The 8,608-nt window shown below is 38.0% G+C and overlaps 1 long non-coding RNA gene across 1 annotated transcript; it reads left to right on the plus strand.

Moving 5' to 3' along the window:
- The first annotated feature begins 2,713 nt into the window (after positions 1 to 2,713).
- LOC139201833 (uncharacterized) lies at positions 2,714 to 8,566 on the plus strand. The gene is made up of 5 exons (XR_011584328.1): positions 2,714 to 2,874; positions 4,286 to 4,350; positions 4,492 to 4,560; positions 6,732 to 6,787; positions 8,281 to 8,566. It is a non-coding gene; the product is annotated as an uncharacterized lncRNA (long non-coding RNA).
- Positions 8,567 to 8,608: the final 42 nt, after the last annotated feature.

Below are 8,608 nucleotides of genomic sequence, written 5' to 3' on the forward strand. Positions count from 1 at the left end.
ACGAGATTTTAGGTTTACACGGTCCTCTTGAAAAACTAGATCAACACTTAGATTTACCGCCACAAATAATCCCTCTCATGGCAAGAGGGAGAGGAAACTTGCAGTTAAAACTACTTTAGACATACATCAGACTAATGCAGCATTACTTATAGTGTGAAAACTTGTAGAGGCTCACTTTATCTGAAAAGAAACACAAGATAACCAGTTCGGTTTTGTCTGGTTTTGTGTCTGCTCTTATTTCTGCACACCCGCTACTGGGAGTGAGGGCCCTCTACTGCATTTCTGTATGTGAGAGCAGTTTGATTTGGTCAGAGGCCACCAGATGGCAGCACAAAATTACCACAGAGCCTGCATTTCCCTTCAGTGCACAGGTCGAAATTCAGAAGTGGCTGGTTTGATCACTAGATGAATAACACACACAGCAGCTGATGTTTGCATCTCTTAAGGAAGTTCTATTATAGTAATCTGATCGTAGTCTACTGAGGAAGTGAGTGAGCGGATGTACTGTGCACCAACATGTACACAAAACACAAGTCACAGTCTGCCGTAAAGAACCTGTGCATTAGCCACAGTGCATCTTGATTTTGCAAGGAGATCGTTTTGCTCATCTCAAGGTTTTCCTTCTGCGAAACATGATTCGGTTGCCAAAAGAAGATGGAAATCTTTAGCTGAAGGGAGGGTGTCACGCTCTGAGAGGATGGCTTGAACTCTGCACAGAGAAACAGAGAAACAGCGTAGCAGCAGTGATCATGTTACATTGGGTTAAACTGGCTCACAGCACAGTTTGGGTCTGATGCTTGACTTTCAGTTTAGCTACTATTCAACACACATGTTCGAATAGATCAGTTTAGACTATTGTAAAACCTGATACTCTTGTCTGAGTGATCTCCATGATGTTTGCTGATCAACATGACCACAACAGTGTAAAGAATCATTTGTCTTGCTAATTGAAAAGCAAACGTAAGAACAAAATCTACCTGTTCTTGTGTCAACCTCTGACAATCAGAGGTTATTTGCAATGTAACATGTTTGATGTGTGTGCTTTTTTTTCCCCCTTCCTTAAACACCACACCCGTAAATGCAAACCTTCCTGTTGTTTTTTAATGTGTTGAGGCACACCCCTGTGCAACAGTGTTGTGTACATGTCTATCTACAAAACACAGTCTGAGCTATCCAGATCACTCGAACAAGCATTTGTTTAGTCTATCTTCTTCTTTCATGGAGCACCAGTAGCAATAATTTGCTCAACACTATTACCAAACCAAAAGCCAGTGCTCTTAAGAGCTGAACACTCACTCAGCTTAGTGCTGCAACAACAGCTCAGATTAGATTTGCGATTACATTTCAAATTCTCAGTCTCTGAAAAACACAATTTTAGCAACACTCAGGTGACGTGCAAACAAACCACTACTGACTGAATAAACAGCTGCTTAGATTTTGAGGGATCTTTTAACACATTTGGTGGTTAAGCACTTCCTTATTCAAACCCATCCAACCAGTCAGTCAATATAAGGCTGTGTTCACTTCACTTGTAATGCCTGGATTTGTGATGCATTTGCAGGTCACTCCTGTTGCTAGGCTGAGGTTCTTTTTAAAGAAATCTGCCACTGCAAAGAGCATGCGCTGCAGCGTCAAGCGTGCCATTGGTCAGTGATGGGGGTGGAGTACATACCACAGGCTGCATAGCTGTCCAATAAAGGCTGCACTAACTGAGCAGCTAAAGTTTGCCAAGTTTGGTTGTCCTCCTTGGAGTTCTAATTTTAATTCTTCAAACTTTTTCGGTTAAAATAAATAGCATACTTAATCTAATTGGTTTTTGTCATTTCGACACAAGCTTCTGGCAGCGTCTGACTTTGCACTCATGTCCAATCTCACTTTCAGAAGATTGCTTTGTTTACATTTGTAGTATAAAAATATGAAAAACAGTGCATGGCTTATTTTGCTCCAAAATAAAGGCCTAAACCGTGGCCTCAATCACCCCTTCATCACTGTGAAATAGTTCTCAAATCAATAACACCAACTCAGCCTGATGTCTGAACTGTGCTGTACATAAACCAGTGAATGAACATGTTACTGATCATTTATTAACAGCCCTGCACACACAACACACCACAGTTTAAGGTTCAAAGAAGGCCTTTGTTTCTGATGCAAGACACACAAGTTATTACACAGCTAATATACCTAATATAAGTGTTGGCTGTGTGGCTGACAAAAGATACAACGAGCCTGTGTCAAGAGAAAAAAAAGTGCTTTTCTACCCCATAACAGACATGATAATATCAAAGTAAAAGTAGAATTTAAAGTGTAGGCTGGCAACTCACTGAAACACACAAGTATATATCACTGTTTTAAAGAGGTTTTACTTTAAAAGAAGCTAAAATGAGGGTAATTTCTCACCAATAAGTCGCACACATTTACACTAAAGTTTACTAGTGTTCAATGCTAGCTTGATTTGAGTGGTTTGCTGCTAACATGGCTGCGTGCAGAAAAAAAAAGGGGGTAAAGTGTTGAAATAGTTTGCTAACGCTGCTGGTGGGACACAGAGAGGCACGGCAGCGGGTTTTGGGCTGAGACACCCGGGTTTTCGGGCGGGTTTGGGGCTCTCTGTGGGCTGCTAGCGCTAGCAGGACGGGGCTGGAGAGGAAGTGGAGTTTGGCTTACGTTGAGAGGAAAGTGGGCAGAGCCGCTGAAGGATATCAGCTCAGGCAGAGGCAGAGAGGAGGACACACACAGCAGAGGAGAGAGGCGGCGAGGACGGAGGGAGGAAGGGCGGAACGATGCGGCCCAAAGACCCACCAAAAAGACCAAAATCGCCCGAAAATGCGACACAGACCGGGGCAGACGACGGCGGATAGACGCATCTTGGGATTATGGGTAAGAACCTCCGAGTGATCGTACATTAAAAGCTGTAAAATACGAACCAGGGGTGTTTGGCAATATGGTGGAAAGAAGGACAGATAGACGCAGTGTTGTGAAAATGGCCATGGTGTGTTGTCTGCGAAGAATAAAGAAAACGATGCAGCGAGTGTGAGATGAGTGCAATTGTGTTTTAGTTGGTGGATTTTGCATGTTTGCTAGCCCTGTTTCGACTTAACTTAGTGAATATTTGGACAAGCACATTTGTTCTCGACCTGTTTGGAGTTATTTCAACCTACGCATTTAAAAATTGCTTTGTCCTTGAAAGGGCAAATGCCCTTGTCTGAATTTGCTCGATAAAAACAACAAAAATAAAGCAAATGTTTCGTTTTTTGAATGTTGTACTGAGGCTGATTGACGTCAACACATCAAGTTTAAGCATCTTTTTGTTTATTTTCAGTATATTTGTTTTTTGAGGGTTTTCATCGAATTGCAAACCGAAAAAATAGTAAAAAATCGATGATTTTTCACAATATTTCACCACAGAGTGTACAACCGTAGTTTATAACAAGATTTAAGTAAGAGTAAGATGCTTAATACTTAATATTTATAAATAGTTTAAATAAATTATGACAAGTAGCCAAATTGCCTAAAATGTTACTATTAATTACAAATCTTCCATTGTAGACACTATACTTTAACTATAATTGAATTATTTGTTGAGTAAAGGTTCTATATGTTATAAAATCTTCGATATACTTCGAAATACAAAATAGGGTGTTGGCTTTTAACCCTTTGAGGCACTGAATGGAGAAGTAATTTAAATATGTACATTAATCCTGTTTTCCCATGTTACATTACATCTGCAAGACATGTAAAGAAAGATTTTTATGTTAACAAGGTTCACTACAAGTATGTGAATTTCAGGAAACTCAAAATATTGTAATGAAAATTAAATAAAGAAATAAATTCATCTTAATATCATGGTCTCACAGACAAGGTTGTTGATTTATACACGTATGAAGGCAAATATTTCACATAATAAAACAGATGTCATACAATCTTTTATAATAGATATTTGTAGCTTAAACTATACTGTTAAATCCAAAGGATTAGGACCACCCTGCAGATAACAAAATGTCCTCTCAAAGCTATTCTCAATGGGTCATTACTGTTGGAAGACGAATTTAGTGGCATTTTAAGACACCAAGACACGCTAAGATGAAACATTTTCCTTGAGCAAATATGCAACGACTTATTTATGATTTTCTTGATATGTTAATGAGCTCGGAAATGTCGTTGAAAATTATTTTTAAACCATCTTGTGAAACAAATAGCCTATTTACGTCAGTTTTTCAGGCCAACATTAATTGTCATATTGTTTACTGCAATTGCAAAGATGATCAAAATCTTGTTTTGTATTTTGCAGGTATTCCCTTGATGGTTGACAAAATGCGACAAAGAAGAAAGAGATCATCTTACCCAAGCTAAATGGTATGTTTTTTTCTATATCAGTCCAGGCTTTAGTCGTCTTTGCGTTCTCATAGTTTGTGTCTGTACTGCCATATACATGTAGCCAGTAGGGTGTGCTCTCGTCCCAATTCCTCTCTGAATCTTTGATTTTCTGTTTTTAAGGGTTGACAGTTAGCCTCGATGGAGTCGGGAACTGAAGGATTCGGGCGACGTGCGCTGCAATTTTGATTTGTAAGTATAATTTTTGAGATAGATTAAATGGTTGTAGAAAGTTCCTTACATATCATATGCATTTAACTCATCAAAAGTGTCGCATCAAATTGACTGTTTTTATCGACTGCTCAAACATAATCATATAAACAGTGTATTTTTTCTCTTTTATGGTAATGTCATTACGTGGTAGTATTGCTAAATATAATTTCTTATGTAGCATCTGTGCATTGTAGCAGTTTCTTTCGACTAAAACCAATAACAGTCGCGTTTGAAATTAGGTCAGCTCTGCCCCCTAGTGTAAGATGTGTCACATTAATTTTAAAAAAAAGAACAAAACACACGTAAGTGATAAAATACCTTAACTGTGGACGAGACATTTTGTGGTAAGTTTCAAGTGATTGCGTACATGTATGAATATGTAAATTAACCTCGGACACTTTGTAGTACTATAGGGGGTTCAGTAAAATAGACATCGGTAAAATAGAGTTCGACCGTTACTGCTTTAACGTAATTTAAAATCTTAGAATGCGCCTGGAGGTTGTGGTCAGTGTCGACGTAGCTCTGTGCATGTTTTAGAGTTAAGATATTTAAGCATTTAAAGATAGATTCTTTCACATATTTATTATAATGAACATTCAGTTACATTTAAGTAAGATCTGCATTATCCGTGATGGTTTTTTACTAGCTAGCTAACCTTTGAAGTACTCAATCTTTATGATTAGTCTTATTTCTCACAACAGTATCTCATGTGATTAAAAACACCTCACAACTAATGATCATCACATCACACTCGCATCAGTCACACGTAAAACGTTGACATTTTACAACATTACGTGTCGCTCCTAGAAGTGAGTTTGGTGTGTTTGCGATCCTAAAAGATTGTCAGAAGAAGCTATAATTTGTGCAGAGTCAAGACCAACAGCTAATGCGGACATGTACATCATCGGTCATTGTGGCTTTTACCAAATTAGTACTCGAGAGGCTCGGATGGATGTTGCACCTCCTTTTCTTTAGAATTATACCCAAACTGAAGAGCTTCATTAAGGCTCCTAGTAAAACTCAGGTGGGGCAGATATTGTTAAACAGACGCGTAAATTGAAGTTGCATTGAACACATTTCTCCACCATACTATCATATGACAACTTGTGCATACAGTTAAATTTAATTGCATTTACATTTTTCGATTACATTTTATAAATTAGCAAACTGGTGGCATTTTGCAATGGTAATTGTAAAAGAACCATTAGCTAATTTGGCTATACAGTTGCACTCTCCAATTACAGTTTTAGTGATGGCCTGCAGAGGGCGTCACTAAAAATCACATTTTAGTAATATCCATGTTGTCAATGTAAATTTAACATTAGGTGTTGTATGATACCTTTGACTAGCATTGTTCATTATTTCCTCATGCAACCACCTAGTTTTAGACGCCTGAAAAAAATTGTCAGAGGACCCCAAAAGTTTAGCTCAGTAAAAGTCATTAAATGTGGCCAGTACCTGCTTTATTGGTAGCTGCCAAAAGAATGAAATGGCAAAGCAAATATGATGAAAAGCCATTCTTGAAATGTGACGAGACTCCTCTGACATAACAATTACTTGAGATCATGGACGCACCAGCAGGAAGTAACAATACTGTGAGAGAGAGTTCAAGTATGGTAGATTTTTATAGTAATGTTTCAAAAAGGTTTCCATTTTGCAGTTAGTTGACAACTCTCTTGACTTTGAGGTGCACAAGTTTCCCAAGAGCACATAAAAAGCACCACACAGCACAAGAACAATCAGCTCAATAGAGTGATGAATGTTTGTTTCACATCTGCACCCATCTCAGTTAAAAATGCAGGTGCTTCACTTACCATGTGCCACACACACATTGTTTTTTCTTTCTTGCGTAAAACAAGGACTTGGGCGTAACAATTTCCAGCAAAACCATTTGGTGTGTAGAACATCAGCTATTAGTAGTTGCTATTTCTGTGAAGGTCACAGAGAATGGTGTATTTTCTGACAAACTGATTCCTCACGTTTAAATGATTCGCATCAGCGATTTTGTTGTTTAAGGCAGTTGCAAATAAATGTTAAAATCAGAACAATGCACTTCAAACCAGTTAAAGCCAGCCACACTGAATGGTCCCTGTGTGCTATTTTGATTCGTTGATATGGGTATCGTTCATTGTTGCTCATCTCTTCCACAGCGGAGACCTCGACTGGCATGACGTTTTCGTATTTTGAAGATAAAGAAGACAACTCTGTAAGTTTTTTTCATGTTTGACCTAAGTATTTATTCATATGCTTACAGAGCTCATTAACATATGGAATTAGAAAATTTATTTTTAGAGAGATATCTTCCCCACATCCCATTCAGATAGGTTGAGGATACTGCGCTCCTATTTTAAACAGACCTTCCCTACATTTAGTTGGAATATGTAGTGCTGCCATTCACTCAAAGTTCTAACGGTTAGCAAAAAGACTAAATGTTAGCAGGTAGAGTGCATAAACAGAGTATAACTTGTACGTACTTTTATGGTAGTACATGTGTATTAATTTTCATCATGTGGCTACTTTCATCATTGATAATAATGTAAGCTATTTTTACTGTGGCTATATGTAGACATTGGTTGTTGCATTCTGCTGGCACTTTACAGAAAAGGCCACATTTCTCCAAGAGTTCTGTTTTCTTCAATTTTGCTGAAATCTTTGGTAGAGTTATTGCCTTAAAAGTTGAGAAATACTGAGTCACAAATAGTAAGTATTTCAACATTTACAGCGCAATGAAACATTTTGTTCCAATTTTGAACAGGAGGTGTATGATAATTGTCATTGTTTGAAGGGTTGCTTTAAAAGTTATAGGTGCTATCATGTTGTCCATCTGTCGATGAGTTAAGTCTTTGCTTGGTGACTGATTATCGATATGTCAGGTCAGGCAATGCATCTTCATTTGCATACAGCGTTGTTTGCTCACATGCCAATGTTTTGTTGTTTTGATCGTAATCTGTGTGAACATCAATATTGTTTGGGTATTAAGTTAAAAAAAAAAAAAGTTTACTGCACAACGCATGGTGTGAGTTAGGCTAACTCTAGACTTGTCATGCCCCTTGTGGCCAATTGAAGAATATTTCTGCAAATAGTTGGAGCGTTTACTCAACACAGAGTTCTTTTTGCTGATCACGTCCAGTTCATCAATAAGTATATCACTTCAGAGCCCCACAAAAATGTGACAGAACTGACAGTAACAGGATAGCTTGTTGCACTTCTCACTGTATAACTACGTACTTAGAGTTCGGATGAAAGAGCTACTGCCAGGTCTATTAATTCATTTCATGTGTTACATAAAAAGTTGTTAATGTATTGTATTGGAACTGAGGACGTCCAAGTTAAGCTGCAAGAGCCATGTCGGCGGCTTTGATTTAAAAGAAAAAAAGATGGCGCTTGATAACAAACGCGCATCAATCTGCAGGTTGCGTTCTGTACCGATGCGATGACTTTTAATTACAAATTATGAAACGTGTAACTTAGTTAGAATTTTTTAACAACTGTGTTCTTTCTCATACTTCTGATATTTGAGAATAACGTGTGCACTTGCACAATGCTAGCTAACGCAACTGAAAGCTAGCAATGTCTGTTAGTAAACTGTTAATTTTGGTTTAGTTTAGCATGCCGTCTTTAACTGCTGGACAGTGAATCATAACTCGTTTCAGTTGCACTGTGGGCTTACAACTTTTCCTTCTTTTTTATCCTATCAAGACCCCATTCAACTGGATATTGCTGAAGTGGAGACAGCGTTGTTTAACGTGAAGATGGCAAGTGATTTGGCAGTTAACCAAATTTTGACAAGATGAAACTGTTTTCTGAGTGGACTTTGACTTTTGGATTTTTATTTTTTTATGCCAACATGGACACTGGAACACCGTCGCTGGCTGTGTAGTGGATTTGTTGAAAAATTACACTGTTGTTTTTTGGGAAACACGAAATCAGCCTTTGTACATTTGATATTCAAATGTTGTTTTTAAATAAAGTGTATGTCCTCGTATTTTTTTTTCCTGGCTTTGTTTCATTAGCTAGCTAACCAGAG

Source organism: Pempheris klunzingeri, chromosome 5, assembly GCF_042242105.1.
Source record: "Pempheris klunzingeri isolate RE-2024b chromosome 5, fPemKlu1.hap1, whole genome shotgun sequence".
NCBI classification, from domain to species: Eukaryota; Metazoa; Chordata; class Actinopteri; order Acropomatiformes; family Pempheridae; genus Pempheris; species Pempheris klunzingeri.